This window comes from Dama dama, chromosome 12 (assembly GCF_033118175.1).
Source record: "Dama dama isolate Ldn47 chromosome 12, ASM3311817v1, whole genome shotgun sequence".
Lineage (NCBI taxonomy): Eukaryota > Metazoa > Chordata > Mammalia > Artiodactyla > Cervidae > Dama > Dama dama.
In genome coordinates this window covers 18,933,873-18,957,170 of record NC_083692.1, presented here as the reverse complement: position 1 = coordinate 18,957,170, position 23,298 = coordinate 18,933,873, and the positions used below count along the sequence as shown (strand labels likewise).

Here is a 23,298-nt window from a genome sequence, read left to right as displayed (position 1 = left end):
GAAAGATGTTATTATGTAACTATAAAGTACCTATGTGTTGAACATCATACTGAAACAACATGAATGCATTTCTAAAGTAAAATGAATGCTATCATACAACTGGGACAGACAATATTTATTGGCTACCCAAAAAGCCACTCCCAATCCTTCCTTCCTTCTTGCCTCTCACTACAGAGGGCACTTAGAGGTGTCCATAAAACCCATTTTAGCCCATGATACATTAGCAGCACTTCTGAGCAAGTCATTTCCAGGAAAGCTTTTTCTTGGCCTGGATCTTTTGCTGTCCTCTGTAACTGTGGGTAGGGGAATTGTGGCAGTTATCTTAGGACCATGAAGGCCAAGCAAATCACAAAGATATGGGCCCCAACACTAGTTGAGTCACTGAAGCAACATGAGCAACTGCCTTTCCAGGCTTATGTAAGGAAAACAAACTTCTCTTTGTTTAAGCCTTGTAGTCAGATTTTCAATTACTTACACTTTATACAACCCTTTTATATCATATCAGAAACTCTATGTAAGTAATAAATCAGCCTGACAAAGTTCTAACCTTCTGATAAAGACTACTGTAATGAGTATCTGTTTAGATTACTGCAAGAAGTCTGAGCTGAGGGAAGAATGAGACAGAATAAGAATATAGAATCAAGCAGCTCTCTTAAAAAAAAAAAAAAAAAAAAAAAAAGACGCTCTCTAGGCTTTGAATTGCACACATTGGAAGAGCCCAGACTCTCAAATTAATCAATAAGGGTATTCATCAGGAGGGTCATCTCCGTGAACAATAACTTAAGCTTTCAAGCGTCAAAACAGATGCCTGGACTACAGTCCAAAAAAACTCATACTGTTAATATTCCTAGGTATGAAAATGGTATTAGATAATGGTACTATTCTTTCAACATTCTTATGCATTTGAAAGTTCCATGATAAAAAGTAGGTGTTAATGTTAATTTCCTAGTTTGAGTATTTCCTAGTTTTAGCTATATAAGATGTAACCACTGGGTAAAGGAACCTTCCTGTCATCTTTTTACAACTTCCCATTAATTTAAAATTATATCAAAACAAAATGGTAAAACAAAAATGTTGGAAGAATTTCTAACAGTTTAGTAATAAACACTATAAAACCTGGATAGAATGCATGAACAGCTATGTGAAGACTGAAATGTAAACATTACAGGTAGATCTGAGAAAAGCAACAGAACTTGTTGTATCAAGGACAAGAAATAGGAGTGTTTGGTCATTTGGTTGTGTCCAACTTTGTAGCCCACGGCTCCTCTAAAGGGAACTCCTCAAGTGCAAAGAAAGCAGGGAAATCACTTGGGTATTTTTTCATTCTCCTTTCTCTCCATACTCTCAATGTCGCAGTCCCTAGGCCTTCTGTGGTGGATGCAAAGCAACAACAGAAAAATCAACTAAGAATGGAACGTGTCCAGGAGCGAAAACTCTTGAGGGGACTATTTCTCTCTGTCCCACAGAACCCTGCTGCCAAGTGGGCAGGCGAAACTCCATTGTTTTTTCCTTCTCTCTCCCTATTCTCGAGAAAATGTCTCCACAAAGTTGTTCATGAGCTCTGAGCTCCCTCTCAACCTGTGAAGGTATGAATCTGATGCCAATTAACATAATATAATCTTTGAAAACTGAGAAAATGAGTAGACCTTCACCCAAATCCCTGACTGACCAATGAGAGGAACACACATGGGACAGATCTGAAAAGCACGGACAGAGCTGTGAATACTTAACTGACATTAGAATCACAACCCATAGAATGCCAAAACAAAAATATCAACATTTTTCACAGAAAGTAAACAAAACCTAGAATCTCATTATATAATACTCAGATTGAACGTCCAGGATACAAACCAAAATTACTCAGCCTGAAAACCACAAAAATCTCAGCTCATGTGGGAAAATACAACATTGATAAAGAGACGAACTTAGATATTGGAATTGTCCCACAAGGACTTTAAAGCAGCTATTGTAAAAATGCTCAAATAAATATCAAACATTCTTGAAATAAATGTTAAATCAGAAATCACCAGCAAAAAAAAAAAAAAAAAACAGAAGACAAAGAAGAACAAATAGAAATTTTAGAACTGAAAAATAAAGAAACCAAAAGTTGTGAATAAGATTTCAATGTCCTTTAAATTAAAATATACTTTTTCTTTCTCTTCCATTTTAATGTTTTCCAAAAAATCAAACTACTGAAATATGTCCAGTCTAAAAAAAAAAAAAAATCAAACAGGAATGAAAAGATTCAGAAACCACACACCTCACTTAATGAACCAGGGGGCACCTCCACTCTTCTTCCTCATCTTTAAGTAACCCCCCAGTGTAAACTGACCCTTTTTCAGGCTCCAACGTATGTAAACTACTACTCAATCTTCAGGACACAGATCAAATGCCATATCCATGAAGCAAGTAAGAATATTTCTCACCTATAAGGCTCAAGAAGTACTATAAGCTGCACACTGAAATTTGGCATCTATGTAAGAAACAATTTCTTTTTTATGGTTATTTACAAGTTCCATCTCTTCTAATAGATTTCTTCGAATAGAGCTATTCTAATAGATTTAAAATTCTTTAAGACCATGAAGTTTTGGCTCCCATTTCTTATCTACCTCAACATCTTCAATGAATTGATTAGTACAAAGTTGTTGAATTGAACTTCAATTATTAAAAGATCTTACAAACAAAATTTATGTGTGAACTTTGAGCTACATCAAAACTTTGTGTTTTAGTTTATGAATCAAAATCTACAGAATGACAATTTTTTGCACATAAAAAATGAATAAGCATTTACTGTATAGCACAGGAAACTATATTCAATATCTTGTAATAACCTATAATGGAAGATATTTTATTGTTATCATTTCACCACTGGCATAACCACTGAGAAAAAGTTCTTCTTCAGCTTCTCCAAACCACAGTTGTCCTGCTTTACATAGGAATTCTGATATCATTCATTCTGCTTACTAATGAAAATCTTTAATTCCTAAAATGATTCAGTATCAAGAGTCTTCTTTCTCTGTTCCTGAGATCAAACTATCAGCAGGCCTTTTGAAGAAACAAACAGTACTTATGACAGAAGTCTCAACATATCACCTTGACTGTCCTGAAACCTTTTCGTTAACAATTGCTACTATCCTTTCCAACTAAATTAATAACCCTTTCAAAAACGCGAAACTTTGCATCTCTAACAGGTAGTGTGGCATTTTTTTCTTTTTTGAAAAAGGCAAGGCTTAATTTAGAAAATATGGAGGGAAGCTAGATTTCTAAATGATTCCAAAAATGATAAAATTAGAAAATTTTGGGAATTCCCTGGCAGTCCAGTGGTTAGGACTTGGCACTGTCATAGCAAGTCATAGGTTCGACCCCTGGTCAGGGAACTAAGATTCCACAAGCCTCAGGGGGCCACCAAAAAAAAGAGAGAGAAAAAAAAAATCTGCATGTAACAAGTAATTATCCAAATCTCAATAGTCTCTGGATTTAGGACAATCATATCAAAGGGATGGGAGAAAGTACCCAACTATACATTTTTAAAAAGAAAAAATTTAACCTAACCTACTTTAACAGGTCTTCCCTGGTGGCTCAGATGGTAAAGAATCTGCCTGCAATGCAGGAGAGCTGGGTTTGATCCCTGGGTCAGGAAGAGATCCCCTGGAGAAGGAAAATGGCAACCCACTCCAGTTTTCTTGCCTGTGAAATCCCATGAAAAGAGGAGCCTGGTGGGTGGGCTACAGTCCATGGGGTCACAAAAGTCAGACACAACTTTGAGACTAAACTACCACCACAGGGTCTAAACTAGGATGAGGCAAGTGAGGCAGGTACCCTAGCACAGAATTTAAGAAGGTACTCACTCTCAGGATCATTCGACTCCCCCATGAGACTACTACTCATTCATTTATTCAACACATGTTGGATAAACAGGTCCATTCCTTGTCCTCAAGGACGTAGCAGTCCAGTGAAGGATGCAGATACACTAATATATAATTGCAATTTAGTTTGAGAGTTGCTATAATAAAGGTAGATACTACATACAGAGGTATCATAGAAGATGAAATGGTGAAAATGACTTGGGTGAGCCACAGAGCGATTCAAAGAGGCAATGTATCTGGAGTTTAAATAATTTATCAAAGTTCCCCCAAGAGGCTAAGGTGGGCAAGAAACAGTATTCTAAGCAAAGGGAATAGCTGGCAAAAGCTCAAAGGCAGAATGTATTGAAGGAACTACAAGGAATTTGGTGAAAATAATCTAAAAGGAAGCAGTGAGCTATAAAACTGAAGTGGTAGCTAGAAAACAGATAAGAGTTTAGGCCCATAATGTAGGGCTCCTTAAACACCACATTTAGAAATTTATTTCACAAGTAGTAGAGTATAATTATGAGTGGTAAATCAGACCTGTGACTTAGGATAATTCTGATTACTTTCTGTTTTCTGGCTGTTCTGGACTAGAACAGTGACTTCCAAACTTTTTTGATCCTGTATCCCATTACTAAAATATTTTTAGTGTATCCTTCAATGTGTGTACATTTAAACTATATCTGGACAATACTACAGTCACATATTAATCACATAAGTAGAAAAGGTTTAAAGCATGAGATGATAAATATAATAACACAAATATAATAACAGTCAAAAAGGAGAAACAATCCAAAGGTCTATCAACCGACCTTTTTTTTACATGTGGTATCGTCATACAATGGAATACTATTCACTAATAAAAAAGAACAATGCAGCTAGGGACATCCCTGGCAGTCCAGTGCAGGGGGTGTTGAGCTCAATCCCTGATCAAGGAGCTAAATTCCATATGACTCACAGCCAAAAAACCAGAACATAAACAATGGAAATAATACCATAACAAATTCAATAAAGACTTTAAAAACGGTCCACATCAAAAAAAAATCTTAAAAAAAAATTAAGCCAAGTGAAAAAGGCCAGACACGAGACCACATATTGTATGATTCCAACTACATGAAATCTCCAGAAAAAGCAAATTTTTAAAACACAAAGTAGATTACTGACTACCTGAGGCTGGACATAGGTATAAGAATTTATTGCAAATGGGCACAAGGAATTTTATGGGGGGATGGTAATGATGATATTCTAAAACTGAATTTTGGAGATTGTAGGTCAATTACACATCAAAAACAAAATTTATAGAAAAAAAGATTTGTGGTTACCAGAGGGAGGGGAGTGGAGAAGAGGAGAATTACACGAAGGCAATCAAAAGGTACAAACTTCCAGTTATAAGTATGTACTAGGGATATAATGTACAATATGGTAAATATAATGAATACTGCTGTATATTATAAATGAGAGTTAAGAAAGTAAATCTTAAGAGTTCTCATCACAAGGAAAATTTTTTTCCTTTTAATTTTGTTTTACTATGGGCTTCCCTGGTGGTTCAGTTCGTTAAGAATCCACCTGCAATGCCGGAGACCGGGGTTCAATCCCTGGGCTGGGAAGATCCCCTGGAGGAGGGCAGAGCAACCTACTCCAGTATTCTTGCTTGGAGAATGGATGAGGAGCCTGGAGGGCTGCAGTTTTTCCTTTTGTTATACTATGAGGTGACAGATAAGTTTCACTGAGAGGAGAAGTGGGCAGAGGATGAAATGGTCAGATGGCATCACTGACTCAATGGAAATGAGTTTGAGCAACTCCAGGAGATAGTGAAGGACAGGGAAGCCTGGTGTGCTGCAGTTCATGGATTGCAAAAGAGTCGGATATGACTTAGTGACTGAACAAACTTACTGTGATAATCACTTCATGATATATATGAGTCAAATCATTATGCTGTATACCTTAAACTTATACACTGCTGTACTTCCTGGTGGCTCAAATAGTGAAGAATCCGCCTGCAAGGCAGGAGACGTGGGTTCAATCCCTGGGCTGGGAAGATCCCCTAGAGGAGTGCATGGCAACCGACTCCAGTATTCTTGCCTGGAAAATCCCCATGGACAGAGGAGCCTAGTGGGCTACAGTCCTTGGGGTCGCAAAGAGTTGGACATGACTGAGCGACTAAGCACAGCACTTAAATGATATCTCAATAAAACTGGGGAAAAGTTATGCTTACACTGTAGTCTAAATATTTAGAGTGTACAATAGCATTATGTCTAAGAAAACAATGTACATACCTTAATTTAAGACTAATGTTAACCACCATCTGAGCTTTCAGAGTCATAATCTTTTGCAACAGTAAGACCAAAGATCACTGATCACAGAACACCATAACAAATATAATGAAAATGAAAATGTCTAAAATATTGTGAGAATTACCAAAATGTGACACAGGGACATGAGGTGAGCAAATGCTATTGGAAAAATGACATAAACAGACTTGTTCCATGCAGGGTTGCCACAAACCTTAAATTTGTAAAAAATGCAGTATCTGCAGAGCACAGTAAACTAAGGTAAGCATCTACTGTAATGTAAAAATTAATGCAGATATCCATGCAAAGTAACTTCCTAACAGACTAGAAAACAAAGTTGGAAGAAAAAAGGCTGGTTGGGGGCCTATCTGACAATTGAAAGACACCACTGAGACCTAAATGCAAGACAGTGATAGTGAGAATGCAAATCTTGTATGTGATAAGCAGTTAACATCTAGAGCTCCAACAATTCAAAAACAACAAAAAACCAAACAACTTGATTAGAAAATAGGTGAAGGACTTGAATATTCTCCAAAGAAACTATATTTGTATAAAAGCCAACGAGCACATGAAAAGATGCTCAGATGGCTCAATATCACTAATCACTAGAAAAATACAAATCAAAGCCACAATGAGATACCAGCTCATACCCATTAGAAAGACCTTTACTGAAAAACAAACAAGAGTTGGTGAGGATGTGGAGAAACTGGAACCTTTCTGCATTGTTAGTGAGAATGTAAAATTGTGCAGCAACCATGGAAGCCGTATGGCAGCTCCTCAAAATTTAAACAAAGCACCACAATTCCACTTTTGGGTATACACACAAAAGAACTGAAAGCATGGGCTCAAAGAGATATTTGCATACCAATACTCATAGCAGCATTATTCACAATAGCCAAAAGGTGGAAGCAACCCAAGTGTCCAATAAAGGATGAATGGATAAATAAAATGTGCTATACACAAACAATGGAATGTTATTCAGCCTTAAAATGAAAGAAACTCTGATACATGCTACAGCATGTGTGATCCTCAAAGACACCATGCTATGTGAAATAAGCCAGTCACAGTAAGATAAATAGTATATAATTCCATTTACATGAAGTACATAGAGTGATCAAATTTACATACAGAATATAGAATCTTGGTTGCCAGGGGCTAAAGGGAGAGGGGAATAGGGAGGTGTTTATTGGGTAGAATTTCAATTTTGCAAGATTTAGAGTTCTGCAAGATTTAGGAGATTGGTGGCACAATAGTGTGAACATATTTATTACCACTGAACTGTATAGTGAAAAAATGATTAATATGGGGACTTCCATGGCAGTCCAGTGGTTAAGTCTCCATATTTTCAAAGAAAAGGGCAAGGGTTCAAGCCTTGGTCAAGGAACTAAGATCCCATATGTCACATGCGGCCAAAAAAAGAAAAAAGATTAATATGGTCAATTCTATGCTATGACAATCACTTCCTTGCCAAAAATTTTAAATACTTTTGTTAAACATCTCATATCTACTATATTAGAAACCAGTTTCCCAAATAATTCTCAAATTATTAAAATAAACAAGAAAATAAAACACCCGAGTAGACTTTGAACAAAAATGACTAGCATTTTCTAGAAACAAAAAAACCTGAACTACAAATCTTATTTTTCATCTTGTTTATAAAGTTTTGTCTCTACTTTTGAGTACAGCAGCATGTTGCTTTGTCGATATGAAATAAAACTCAAAATTGATTTTACTTCTTCCTATTTAGGCATCTTATTTTCAGTATATTTCAGTAAACAAGAAGAGAACACAAAATTCTTATTGGACTCATACACCATAATTTCCTGCAAATATTCATCTTTTTCATTTATTACACCCATGTTTATATTCTTTATCCTACAATGGCAGATTCCATGCCGTAGGCTCTTATCATCTTATGCTGATACTCTGCCCTTCAAGTGGTAGGGTTCTATGTCCAGCTACCCCTCTGAACCTGAGGAGACCTTCATGACTACTTCAACCATTAGAAGAGAGTAAAGTAACAGTATGTGACTTCCAAAAACTAAGTCAAATATACCATACAACTTCACCTTGCTCTTTTGGGATGCTCTCTCTTGGAACCCAGCCAACATGCTGTGAGGAAACCAAAAAGTCAAAAACAGGTCATATATAGGTGTTCTGGCCTACAGCCCAGGTCCCTACCAACAGCCAGCATTAACTATCAGACACAAGAGTGAGCAAGCCTTCAAACGATTACAGCTCCCAGGGAATGAGCTACCCCCTTTCCGCCAGCAACCCCACCTCACTCCTCTTGTTAACAGACAAGCTGTCCCCGCCAAGCGAGCCTTACCCAAATTACACAAGCAAAATAAATGACTGACAGGTCTAAAACCACTAAGTTTTGAGTGGTTTGTTATGCAACAATATATAAATAACACAAGTTCATAAATACAATCTGGAAAATGTACAAAACGAGAAAGAAAAGAACTTTAATTATCCTAAGTTTCACCACTGTTAACATCTGACACATACTTTACAAGAGAATCTTTTGCCCCAACCACCTAAGATTCCAGATGCTTTGTTTTTAACCAGCTTAAAGGGTTAAATTCTTAAAGGCAGTCAACTGTTTGCATCTAATAAGAAATAGGAAGGAAGACTATTAACATTCATCCTACTTTTCTTACCCTGATTTCTCTTTCACTTACCTGTCCTGAGTGAGGTATCTCAGGATGGCTGGCCCACCAATATTCCAATCTATGGATGTGGATCAAGATCTTGGGTTATAACAGCAGCTGCACTGGCCTTCTTCCTTGGAAGAAGTTGCTTAAGCCCAAATCTGAAATTTTCAAAGAAAGAAAATGTTAAACATAGATGCCTTTTTAAAATAATTTATAATTCCATCTCTACAACTGAACAGGGGCCGTTAGAGGAGGGTAAGATCACAGAGAAGTGAATGCACAGGTTTCACTAAAATGAATTTGGGTAATATGGATTTAATCCAGCTCTACTTCTTAACAATTATAGAATTTTAGTGAAGACATAAATTGTACGTGCCAGTCCTGAATATTCATTGGAAGAACTAATGCTGAAGCTGAAGCTTCAATACTTTGGCCACCTGATGCAAAGAACTGACTCACTGGAAAAGACCCTAATGCTGGGAAAGACTGAAGGCAGGAGGAGAAGGGGGTGACAGAGGATGAGATGGTTCAATGGCATCAGCGACTTGATGGACATGAGTTTGAGCAAGCTCCAGGAGTTGGTGATGGATAGGGAAGCCTGGGACGCTGCAGTCCATGGGGTCGCAGAGTCGGACACGACTGAGTAAATAAACTGAACTGAACTGAATCTCATCATGTGATGAAGATTGAGTGGATAGGATCAAAATTTGGGGCTGAGAGTCAGAAGACCTGGATTTTAAATTCAGTGACCATTCTGCCTTGTAGTAAGAACTTAAGATACTTCTCTGAGATATATTACCTTTAACAGGAGGGCTGCATTTCTTGGATAGGTGCCAGCCATGACAAAATATGGGTTTAAAGTTACCAAACTGCTTACTATGAAACCGTCCTTCCTACTATTTTGGTGTTAAAATGGCTTCTTTTATAAGATGATGTGATAGACAGTACTAGTTGTGTTTTAAATACCCTAAAGAGTAAAGATCTAAAGTTACAGCCCTATGTAAATGATCTAAAATTTTTAGAAATTCTAGTGTCTAATATTATGTACATGAATCTAAAATTCCTTCTACTTCTAACATTCTAAATATTCATTTATTACTCAACTAATATCATGTACCTAATATATGACAAGTACTCTACTAGTGGCTGAGGAGCCCTAGAAATATTTCAGACTAATCTCTGCTCTAAAAAAATCTCCCAATGTAACAGGGAAATCAACACATAAACTTCAGATACAATTTAGTGAGTTAAGTCTTCAAACAGAGGTTTTGCACCTATGACATATACATAGGAGGTAGACTAGCAGAATGAATGCATTTTTAAATAAGCAGGATTTTGGACTGACCTTGAGAATTTACCTCTTTGATCCTCAATTTCCATATTTGCAAAACAGGAATGATAACAGCTACCACTGAGTTATGGTAAATAGATAAGATGTTAAGGGCAAAGAGTCAATCCCCCTGAAAGTTTGGCTTATATACCTTCCAGAAGGCAAAATAAAAATGTATCGTGTATTAATGATCTGGCACAAAAGGGATTATTTCAACACTGATTTACATTCAGTGGTACCTTTCTCTACTAGCCTATAAACAACGGAAGGACACAACCAAGTTTGCTCCATTTTGTATTTCTAGCACATAGTACAATGCCTTGTAAAGAACAGGTATCAAATAGTTTATAAGGAAAAAATGACTTATTAAATGAATGACTTCTCTCTTTTTTCCCCATAGGAATTAAAGTTACAGTAGCTTGAAAGTAAAAATTCTTAAGGTTTTTATTCAAAACTAATTTTAAGTGTATATATTAATCACCCAAACCTATGATACTTGAACCTGGATATGTATGCCTGTTTTGAAAAGCAAATAAATTCACCATTAACAATGCCAATAGTGGTGTTCCTGAATAAAAAGACTAGCAGCAATTAATATTCTTCTTTATTTAAAAAATATTCTTGAGAGTACTTATTTGCCAAAAACTCTTCAAAACATTTTCCATGGATTAATTATCTCACTTAATCCTGATAACAATGCTTATGAAATTGACTATTAATATTATAATTTTATAACTAGAAAAACTGAGGCATAGAGAAGTTACTTTCAACATCACAAAACTACTAAGCAGGAGGGTTGATATTTAAAAAAAAAAAAACAAAAACAGGCTGCATGACCCCAGACTACTCTTTTATATTTTTCTTTAACTAAATAAAAACAAAACATATTTTACCAGAAGTAGGAACATTTGCTCTAATGACTCTTAAAAAAACAAAACAAAAAAACCACTAAACAAAGAGTCCTTTAATATGTGTGCAAACACAAATATATAGCACAGTTCCTGCCCTCAAAAGCCCCACACACCAGTGCAATAGTGTAAATTAACAAGACACATCTTTTTATTCTTTTAAATTTAATTATTTCAATGTTAAGCTTATCGGTAATTTCTTTCTCATTTACTTTACTTTTTCATTTATTTTATATTTCAATTACATTTCCAGGTATTACTACATTGAGCTTTCAGAATATACAGGAAAGGCTTATATGGTTCTAAAGTTAAACTGAGTTAAAAATTGGAAGACACTAGAAACTTATTTTATATGGACATCCACTTTCAGATAATTACATTATAAAAAACCTACAGAATAAGGAGAGTTGAAATTCATTTCTAATAGATGCTCTAACAAAACAATTTCAGATGTAAGTTGCAAAATATAATTGTAGCATACAATGTGTTTTACTTCATTTTTTCCTTGGTCTGATTCTAGAACAGACTATAAAGCTTTAATGTTTTACTTTCGGTTTTAACAATTAAGTTAAAAAAGACCTAAATACCAAAATAACAATAGGTGCAGCAAATGCTTTTTAAATATGTCGATTTAAATACAGTCAATTTAAATAAAATCGACTGGATACATAACTAGTAAAAACACATGTAGTTCATTTAATCATAATGAACTAATACAATTAAAGGAATATTGAGATTTATCTCAGTGTAATCCATGATTACATTTCACATCTTTCTGCCTATATAACAAACAATAACTAAGTCTCCTTACCATATTATACCTGTTTTCAAAGGAAACCAATATTCCAATGACAGGAGCCATAATAAATTATGGGTGTTAGCAGTAATTTCCCAACATCTTCAGTCTGTAACAAATTAGGTGTTTATTAAAGAGGATATATGAATATATATTACTTCTAAAATAGTACAAGAATGGGGGGGAAATGTAAAAAACATAATTGGAAACACTATCATTGTGAATTCACAGAACTAAATAAAAGCCTGCTGGTTCGAAGATTTGGCTTGCCAAATTTTTTCCTATGGGTAAATGTTTGATATCCACTGGGCATTTTATACCACTTCCAAGATTAAGAGTCTTCTGCTAATTGTATGAAGATAAATGAGCTCCTAGGTTATTTATGCTCCAAGTAGCTAACACTAGAGGAACAGATCAGAAAAGGGCAACTTAAGCACACTTAAGCTTTATTCAGACCTGTAACAAAGAAATTTCACATACTTTACACACAGAATGTGCCTACAGGAAAAAATACATATACATATTAAAAAACAACCACCAGCACTTACTTTTTTTAAAACTAGAATCACTATGCCAGTTAGATTAAGTATAAAGAGGAGAGAAAATCTTCCCAATTACAAACTAAGTCCTCCTAGCTAATAATACTTTACTCATAAATTTTATCTGACTAGTTATTTTTATCATACCTGAAGATCCTCATGTCTTTCACCTCCTAGTATCTTTTCAAAGGTTTTAGACCCTTTAAGACCATCCAGCCTTAGTTCTAGATGCCATCCAAAAAAAATCAGATGTTGACTACCTCCTTAATACTCCCTCTTTACATATGAAATTAATAGCTCTTATAATTTCATTTCACCAAGGTCAAGTTCTGAGTGATGTGTTGCTCAGAACTCCAAGCCTATGCTGCATGGCCCCAAATCCCTCCTCTCAAAAAGGTTAACAGGCTATTCTTTTCTCTTAACAAAATACTAATTCCTTGCTACTCGAACCGTGGTTCATAGACTGGTACCACAAGCAGCATCCAGAAGTTTGTTAGAAATGCAAAATCCCAGGCCCGACGTTGGACCTATTGGTTCAGAATCTGCAATTTAACAAGATCCTCATGTGATTCATACACACAGAAAAATTTGAGAGGCACTGCCCTTGTTCACCCTTTTAGGGTTTTTTCCTCTTGCTTTACAGTTCCTCATTTCCTATCTGGCATAAAAGGGACCAAATCCTTTTTCTTTTAAGCATATTAAAACCCACCAAAATTAAATGAGGACTCTTTAAATAAGATCACAGAGTTCTTTATAACCTTCGTTTCATAAAAGACTGTAAACTCCATGAAGCCAGGGACTTCACTGTATCCTCAAAACCAAAACAGTGCCAAGCAAATACTTGTAGAGAGAACAAATTAGACGGCAGATGTTCCCTAAAGTCCTCGAACTCTTAACTCTTTGGCTCTTGCATTTGCTATAAGCAAAACTCTAAGGCAAAGAAAGCTAAAATAAGAAACCATCTAAATTTACAAAATGAAAACTATACCACTTTAAAGGATTTGATCAAGGTCACAAGGCAGGTTCATGATTAAGTTCATAAGGCTCAACATTTTCATCAAATCATTATAAGTATGATTTTATTTCATTCTTATTTGTTGTTGTTCAGTGGCTAAGTTGTGCCCAACTCTTTGTGACCTCATGGACTGCAGCAAGCTAGACATCCCTGTCTTCCACTATCACCTGTAGTTTGCTCAAGTTCATGTCCATTGAGTCGGTGATGCTATCTAACCATCTCATCTTCTGCCTCCCTCTTCTCCTTTTGCCTTCAATATTTCCCAGTATCAGGGTCTTTTCCAACGAGTTCGCTCTTCCCATCAGGTGGTCAAAGTATTAGAGCTTCAGCTTTAAACTAAGTCTTTCCAATGAATATTCAGGGTTGATTTCCTTTAGGACTGACTGGTTTGATCTTCTTGCAGTCCAAGGGACTCTCAAGTCTTCTTTAGCACCAATTTGAAAGCATCAATTCTTCAGCACTCACCTTCTTTATGCTCCAACTCTCACATCCATACATGACTACTGGAAAAGCCATAGCTTTGACTATACAGACCTTTGTCAGCAAAGTGATGTCTTTGCTTTTTTTTTTTTTTTTTAAGCAACAAATATTTTTATTAGTTGGAGGCTAATTACATTATTGTAGTTGTTTTAGCCATGCATTGACATGAATCAGCCATGGATTTACATGTGTCCCCCATCCTGAACCCCCCCTCCCACCTCCCTCCCCATCCCATCCCTCTGGGTCATCCCAGTGCACCAGCCCTGAGCACTTGTCTCATGCATCCAACCTGGACTGGCAATCTGTTTCACACTTGATATATACATGTTTCAATGCTCTTCTCTCAGATCATCCCACCCTCGCCTTCTCCCATAGAGTCCAAACGACTGTTCTATACATCTGTGTCTCTTTTTCTGTCTTGCATATAGGGTTATCATTACCATCTTTTTAAATTCCATATATATGTGTTAGTATACTGTATTGGTGTTTATCTTTCTGGCTTACTTCACTCTGTATAATGGGCTCCAGTTTCATCCATCTCATTAGAACTGATTCAAATGTATTCTTTTTAATGGCTGAGTAATTGTCTTTGCTTTTTAATATGCTATCTAGGTTTGTCATTGCTTTTCCTCCGAGAAGCAAGCATCTTCTATTTCATGGCAGAGAAAAATCTGTCACTGATTCTACTTTTTCCCCTTCCATTCGCCATGAAGTCATGGAACCGGATGCCATGATCTTAGTTTTGTGAATGTTGAGTTTTAAGTCAACTTTTCCACTCTCCATTATTATATTTTCACTTTTCATTATTATATTCTAGGTCAAATGACTGTAATACTTGCTCTACATATACATCCTCCACTAACATCCAGGTAGTTAGCAAACTCAAATGTCCAGAAGAGTTGTGCACTGGGAGTTTAAAATGTACACAATACTGGAAAGAATCTGTATATAAAAATTAAAGACTACATGGTATGATTAAGTTCTTTCAATCCTTATAAAGCTCAAGTTGAAATCAAGAATAGGAGCAAAAGAATAAAGGTATTGAAAGATCAAAAAAGTCAGGAACCAGATATAGCAACAAGATACAGAAAAGATTAGGATTAAAAGTAATCAAAGGTTTCAAGGAACGAGACATAGGCAAAAGCAGTTACAAAGACAAAGAATACCAACCGAAGCAGCATCCTCTTCAACAAACTCTAACAACATATAATGAAAGAAATTTTGAAAACAAGTAAAAAACTGTGGAATATCTCCAATCTACTATAGCCTACATACCTAAATTAACAAGTAAATATTTCCCAAATCCTTAAGAGATCAATAAAAAGTAAATTAGGTTCAACATGTACTTATTTTCTATGGCAAATAGTATTGGTTTGGAAATGTTTTCATCAATCTTTACGAAGATTTTCATTTTAAAAAAAAGTTAAAACTTTTGATTCTTCACCTGCCTTTTACATTTCATTTTCCCAAACTACTTTCAATGTCAGATTTAATTCAAAACAGATCAGTTCATGCAGAGATTTCTATTTCTAAGAAAGTTTGTCTACAAATCACTCCCTTACACACACACACACACACACACACACACACACACACACACAGATTAAATCAGGGTCGGCCAAGACCATCAGAAAAAAGAGACCAAACAGAAATTGTAAAGGACTAATAAAACTGGCTATAAAAAGTAAAGAAGCTACACTGCAAAAGAGATTATGAAGAAAAAATAAGAGACAAAAATGACTATTTGGGGAAAATACCTATAATATAAAAAATATATATAAAATATTTAATATCCTTAGTATATAAGGAGTTCTAACCAGTTAATAAGAAAGAGATAGGAGCAGAAATACATGAATACACAACTGACAAAAGAGGAAACAAAATTGTAAGCACAAGATGTTCAACTTCACTAGTAGTGACGAAAGAGATGCAAATTACTCTCATCTCAGATTAACAAATACTAAAAAGATCGATAATACCCAGTGTTTCATAAAGCATGGGGCATCTGACATTCCTATTCATTATTTGGGACTATAATTTTTAAATAGTTTATAAGTATAAAAACTTTCAGTAAAATAATCACATTTCAAAATATGCCCATCCTTTGACCCAACAGTCTCACTTCTAAAAAGTTTATCCTAAGTAAATGGATGTGTGCAAATATGTCTGTACAAAAGAGCCATTATACACGCCGAACATATACAGGTGTTCAGTAAATATCTGACGAATAAATGAACCATAATAGTGTTTATTATAGCAAGAATTGTTAACGATAGAAACATCTACAAATAAACCAAGACATATCCATAGTCTGGAACCCTATGCAGCCACTTAAAAATTATAGAAACAGACCTGTAATTATTTATTAAAAATATATCTACAATACAGATGCAAAAGAAAACCAGTATGTCCATTCCCCCCAAAAAATTAAGCACAGAATCACCATGCAATCCAGCAATTCCGTTACTGAGCATATACCTAAAAGAACTGAAAGCAGGATTCATACTGATATTTGTACACCAGTGTTCTAGTAGCATTAGTCACAACAGCCAAAAAATGGAAACGATCAAGGGGGCCAGTAGATACTCAAGAGTAGTCATATTCCTAGAGACAGAGAGCAGAAGAGAGGTTGCTATGGGCTGAGGGAGCAGCAGCATAGAAAGTTAACCTTGAACAGACACACTGCTTCATCTTGGGAAGTTCAAGTTCTGGAGATGGATGGTGCGGATAGCTGCACAACCATGTCACTGCACTGAACGCCACTGAACTGTACACTGAAAAATGGTTCAAACAGTAAATTTTATGTTACATATATTTTGCTACAAAAAACAATAATGCAAACCATACACAGCTTCTAGACTGCAATGAATACAATGCCTATTTATTATTTTTGAGTCCTACAGTCATAAAAACAAGATTTAAAACTATATACATACACAGTTTTAGTGCTAGCTAAAACTATATATATGTATATACACATAACAGTACCTTGGTTATTCCTGTTAAGAGTCATCAAGAACAGTACCAAGTGTAAATATTCTCCCTCTGAGATTCAAAGCATAGCTCTGTAAGTTAAAACTCTAATAATTCTAAATAACTATAAACACTGAATCAGAGTTAAAACGTAGTTCTCTGCTTAACTTTATAATTACTTAAGATTAAAGTCAAATAAATTCCCATAAATTAACTCTTTTCCTCTTCAGCGAAAAAAATTCTTAGTCTGCAAGCAGAATGAAAACTTCAAGAAAGAGGAAATACGTGAAGTATCTGAATGTGCACTAGCAAGCCACCAGAAAACTGAAGAATCAACTACTAAGATTTGAGCCTTAAAGAATATACAGTTTATGGTTAAGATAAAAAATAGGGGGAGCCAAGCCTGACATCACAGTAAATATCAAGAATAGAAAGCCACAAGCAACCCGGCTCCTTGCATCTCAGAGAATGGTGTAACACTGGGATAACTCAAAATATTTAGTTAAGGCATACCTAAGGAATTCATTTCATCAAGGAGTAGCAGGTACTTAAGGGCTAAATCCAAATTTAGTGCTAGCTGAAACTTTATAGAGCTCAAGAGCCAGATGCTTCCAGGTGTGGAACAGTCCTCCTTGTTAGCCAGCTGCACTGTTACCTCATGAAATGCTATCCCTGAAACACTCTATAAGTAAAGGAAAACCAGATCAACACACTTGTTCTCCAAAGGAAACCAAGTCAAAGACCCTGAACTGTGAAAATGAACTGTGAAGTCATTTAGGGCACAGTCAGGACATAAAGAGAAAAGAGAAAAAGAGAGAAAAACAGGAATGCATCACAGGTAATATGGGTGAATACTGATTCTCATTTTTCTGTCTGTGTAATAGCCGGTGGATCACTTCACAGCAAATAGATGGGGAAGCAGTGGCACACTTTATTTTTTCAGGCTCCCAGATCACTGCTGATGGTGACTGCAACCATGAAATTAAAAGATGCTTACTCCTTGGAAGTAAAGTTATGACTAACGGAGACAGCATACTAAAAAGCAGAGACATTATTTTGTCAACAAAGGTCCATCTAGTCAATGCTATGGTTTTTCCAGTAGTCATGTATGGATGTGAGAACTGGACTATAAAGAAAACTGAGCGCTGAAGAATTGATGCTTTTGAACTGTGGTGTTGGTGAAGACTCTTGAGAGTCCCTTGGACTGCAAGGAGATCCAACCAGTCCATCCCAAAGGAGATCAGTCCTGGGTGTTCATTGGAAGGACTGATGTTGAAGCTGAAACTCCAATACTCTGGCCACCTGATACGAAAAGCTGACTCAGTTGAAAAGACCCTGATGCTGGGAAAAATTGAGGGCAGGAGGAGAAGGGAATGACAGAGGATGAGATGGTTGGATGGCATCACTGACTCAACGGACGTGAGTTTGGGTGAACTCCGGTAGTTGGTGATGGACAGGGAGGCCTGGCGTGCTGCGATTCATGGAGTTGCAAAGAGTTGGACACGACTGAGCGACTGAACTGAACTGAATAGTGGGTAGAGGTGGGCACGGGTTGATCACCATCAAAAATGCTTAAAATTCACTGTTGTAGAGAAATACTTGTACCTGAAGACATAAGTAGGAATAGATCTGTAATACCAACAAAACGGAAGAAAAAAAAAACAAATGTCCGTTTTGAGAAGAAGAGATACAATGTGGTTAACAGTCATACAATTCATACACACATCTAAGAAAATTAACCACAATTACACATATCCATAAGAATGAATCTTTAAAAACATAAAGTTGACTAGCCAAAGCAAACAAGAATATACATACAGCATGGTTCCATTTTTAGAGTTAAAAAATAAAACGAAATGAAAAATTTTTGAAATATATACAAATGTGGTAAAATTAAAGGAAAAGGAAGGGAATGATAAATAAATATATCCAAAACAAAATCCTCAATAGTTTCATCCCTGGTGGAAAGACAGGTAGATGGAAATCAAAGAGAAATATACAAACAGCACTGGTAATGTTCTCTCTTTTGAATGGTGGGTTCACAGGTATTGATTTTATTATATGCTTTATTATTTACAAACACAGCACCATATTCTTATCTATATATCAAGTAGATCTTAAGGGGAAAGGAAAAGGAAGAAAAGGAAAAAGAAGAACAGACATCAATAATGAAAACCAACACGGACCTCTTCTCTCACCCTGGCAAGAGCACATAGGCTTCCATTAAATACAGGTTCCATCCTGAAACTCCACTAAAACAAAAGTTTTTCATTTTGAAAGCATAAATCTGAAATGTAATGCAAGTAGGTAACTTACCTATCTTTGGTTTTGAAAAAATTAATATAATGCCTAATGTAAAATAAGAGGAGAAAAAGTAATTTTTAAAATATTCTAATACATAAATATGCCAATATAACCACCTGGAATTCATATTAATAAAGAAATAGACACTTGCTCCCACACACAGAAATACCATGAACATGACAGTTATAAATGAAGACTGGCACAAATGATCTGTGTTGGGAAATCAAATACCATAAGCGGCAATGCCACTGGTAATAAGATTTTCCAGAACAGTTAACAACTCTTGTTTCTGAACAAAACAAAGTACAATTTGCCCTCCGTTTACTCAGTAGTTACATTCCTGGAAAATTCAGTATCTATCAAAGCCAGGCAAAAAACCACTTTGTGTTTAAATGTAAAACCAAATTACAATCAGATGAGTACAAACAGGTTTTTCACCCATAAGCAGGTCTGGGGAAATGTTCAAAATCCATGCAGAACTGCCTCGTGTCTTGTGGGATGTATGGCATTCGTGACTCCTGCTCACTGAATGCCAATGCTGTACCCACCCCACACCTTAATCACTGTGGCAGCCAAGTGCACCCTCAAAGATCCCAGCACAACACGGGCAGGTTCTGACCCCACTGAGAACCAGTGACTTCAAGAAAGGCTGGGTCCCAGTTTACTCTAGACAGGCCTTATTTTTCATGACATCATGAAGCTGAATGTAATGATAAAGTCTAACCAATTTCTAACTTTGGCAAAGGAAGAATCCTCACACAGTGAAGAAATTTACCATCAGGGAAAATATAAAGGCAGACAAAAACCAAGGGATATTCACCCTAAATAAAAATGATACATCAAATCAAAAGTTGGTATGCCACCCATACAATGGAAATCCTTAAGGACAGTATTGCTATTTTGGGCTTCCCTGGTGGCGCAGACAGTAATAAGGGAAACCTACGTTCAACCCCTGGATTGGGAAGATCCCCTGGAGGAGGGAATGGCAACCCAGTCCAGTCTTCTTGCCTGAAGAATCCCCATGGACAGAGGAGCCTGGCAGGCTATAGTCCATGGGGTCGCAAAGAGTCAGACACAACTGAGTGACTAAGCACGTAGCACTGCTATTTTGCTAAAATACAACAAACGTCACAACTGAAAAACACCCTGTAACACCCTTAAGAGTTATGATATAGGTCACAAAGTATTTTATTTAATTTTGACAACAATGCTATGAGACAGATATCATTGTTTTCTTTACAAGTAATTTGAAAAGAATAATCTCAACAGGTGGAAGTCACAGAGCAAATAAATTGACAGAGACAGGACTTTAAATCTTCTGATTTCAAATACTGTGATCTTTCCCTCAAACTCTATTTGCTTCACAAAGGCCCAATAAAAGGCAATACAGATCAGAGGAAATTTGCCAGTCAGTACAACAAAAATGTCAACGGCAAAGGCTCAATATAAAGCTTCCATCTATTTTGATAGATGACAAACAGTTGTACTTATACTACATGTATCAGTTATTTCTCAATAAATTTAAAACGTTAAAAGTTTCATCTCACATTGAAAAAAGAAGAAAAATAATAAAAAAGTAAAATTTTAACAATTATCATGATAAATAGTGTCTAATTATCTCCTCATATCAGAAAGATTCTGGATCATAATCCTAATGAATCCTCTACTTAAATTAAGAATCCCACCACAGATTCTGACAATTAAAGAGTTAACAAAGTATTTTTAAAAAACCTTTCAGTTTGGGGAGAAATGCATAACCATTAAAATCTTATCAACTTAAGCAAAGTAGCATGAATGTAGTCATTAGATGGATGGATCAGTACTCTCTGAACATCTAAAGTTCACCTCAAAAGAATTAATATTGTCAAAATGGTTATTCTACCCAAAGCAGTCTATAGATTCAATGCAATCCCTATCAAGCTACCAACGGTATTTTTCACAGAACTAGACCAAAGAATTTCACAATTTGTATGGAAATACAAAAAACCTCGAATAGCCAAAGTAATCTTGAGAAAGAAGAATGGAGCTGGAGGAATCAACCTGCCTGACTTCAGACTCTACTACAAAGCCACAGTCATCAAGACAGTATGGTACTGGCACAAAGACAGAAATATAGATCAATGGAACAGAATAGAAAGCCCAGAGATAAATCCACAAACCTATGGACACCTTATCTTTGACAAAGGAGGCAAGGATATACAATGGAAAAAAGACAACCTCTTTAACAAGTGGTGCTGGGAAAACTGGTCAACCACTTGTAAAAGAATGAAACTAGAACACTTTCTAACACCATACACAAAAATAAACTCAAAATGGATTAAAGATCTAAATGTAAGACCAGAAACTATAAAACTCCTAGAGGAGAACATAGGCAAAACACTCTCCGACATAAATCACAGCAAGATCCTCTATGACCCACCTCCCAGAATATTGGAAATAAAAGCAAAACTAAACAAATGGGACCTAATGAAACTTAAAAGCTTTTGCACTGCAAAGGAAACTATAAGTAAGGTGAAAAGACAGCCCTCAGATTGGGAGAAAATAATAGCAAATGAAGAAACAGACAAAGGATTAATCTCAAAAATATACAAGCAACTCCTGCAGCTCAATTCCAGAAAAATAAATGACCCAATCAAAAAATGGGCCAAAGAACTAAACAGACATTTCTCCAAAGAAGACATACAGATGGCTAACAAACACATGAAAAGATGCTCAACATCACTCATTATTAGAGAAATGCAAATCAAAACCACAATGAGGTACCATTACACGCCAGTCAGGATGGCTGCTATCCAAAAGTCTACAAGCAATAAATGCTGGAGAGGGTGTGGAGAAAAGGGAACCCTCTTACACTGTTGGTGGGAATGCAAACTAGTACAGCCGCTATGGAAAACCGTGTGGAGATTTCTTAAAAAAACTGGAAATAGAACTGCCATATGACCCAGCAATCCCACTTCTGGGCATACACACTGAGGAAACCAGATCTGAAAGAGACACGTGCACCCCAATGTTCATCGCAGCACTGTTTATAATAGCCAGGACATGGAAGCAACCTAGATGCCCATCAGCAGATGAATGGATAAGGAAGCTGTGGTACATATACACCATGGAATATTACTCAGCCATTAAAAAGAATTCATTTGAACCAGTTCTAATGAGATGGATGAAACTGGAGCCCATTATACAGAGTGAAGTAAGCCAGAAAGATAAAGAACATTACAGCATACTGACACATGTATATGGAATTTAGAAAGGTGATAACGATAACCCTATATGCAGAACAGAAAAAGAGACACAGAAATACAGAACAGACTTTTGAACTTTGTGGGAGAAGGTGAGGGTGGGATATTTCAAAAGAACAGCATGTATACTATCTATGGTGAAACAGATCACCAGCCCAGGTGGGATGCACGAGACAAGTGCTCCGGCCTGGTGCACTGGGAAGACCCAGAGGAATCGGGTGGAGAGGGAGGTGGGAGGGGGGATCGGGATTGGGAATACATGTAAATCCATGGCTGATTAATATCAATGTATGACAAAACCCACTGGAAAAAAAAATAATAATAATAAATAAATAAATAAATAAATAAAGTTCACCTCAAAATGACTACCTGATGGGATGACATATTGAATTAGTTCTTATTATTCATGACTGGTAGATTAAAACTCTAAGTGGCATTATGCCATGCTTCTTACTTGATAATACACCTTCATGGTTCCAAACACCTAGACAAGACACAGCAGTTTACAATATAAGACAGAAATAAAAGCAAAGGCATACTCAGGGCTTGAGGTAAGAGGAAAAAGGAAGTAGTGTGTCTTATTATTTCAGTCAAAGAAATAAAGTAAGATCATTTATTACCAAGAGCAATCTCTCTAAACGGTAGAATAATCGATTCAGCATCCCCTTAAAAACAGTAGTAGATGATAAGCTATCAGATTCATCCCTCCACTAATTCAAAGCCAACATCCAAGAATAGTTGACATTTCTATTTTAAAAGAAAAAATTTTAATTTACGCTTCTGAATTAATGGGTAAACTTTAACAGACTAGAGTGAAGTCTTTAGGGGTTACAATACACAAGCATATGAAAACTAAAACACAAACTGGAAGTTTGTCTAATACTTTATTCCTCTTTTTTGTGCCTCTTTCCCAAA

At 36.1% G+C, this 23,298-nt stretch overlaps 1 protein-coding gene across 11 annotated transcripts in view; it reads right to left on the bottom strand.

Annotated features, from left to right (window-relative positions):
- NUMB (NUMB endocytic adaptor protein) overlaps positions 1–23,298 on the bottom strand; it is a 157,077-nt gene that overhangs the window by 100,852 nt on the left and 32,927 nt on the right. For 8 of the 11 annotated variants that reach the window (XM_061156724.1, XM_061156734.1, XM_061156728.1 and 5 more), the window contains exons 2-3: positions 11,846–11,939; positions 8,824–8,954 (exon numbers count right to left, since the gene is read on the bottom strand). The gene's annotated coding sequence lies outside the window, so the exon portion shown is untranslated. The remainder of the gene's footprint in view (positions 1–8,823; positions 8,955–11,845; positions 11,940–23,298) is intronic. The other 3 variants (XM_061156725.1, XM_061156727.1, XM_061156726.1) reach the window with 1 other exon arrangement.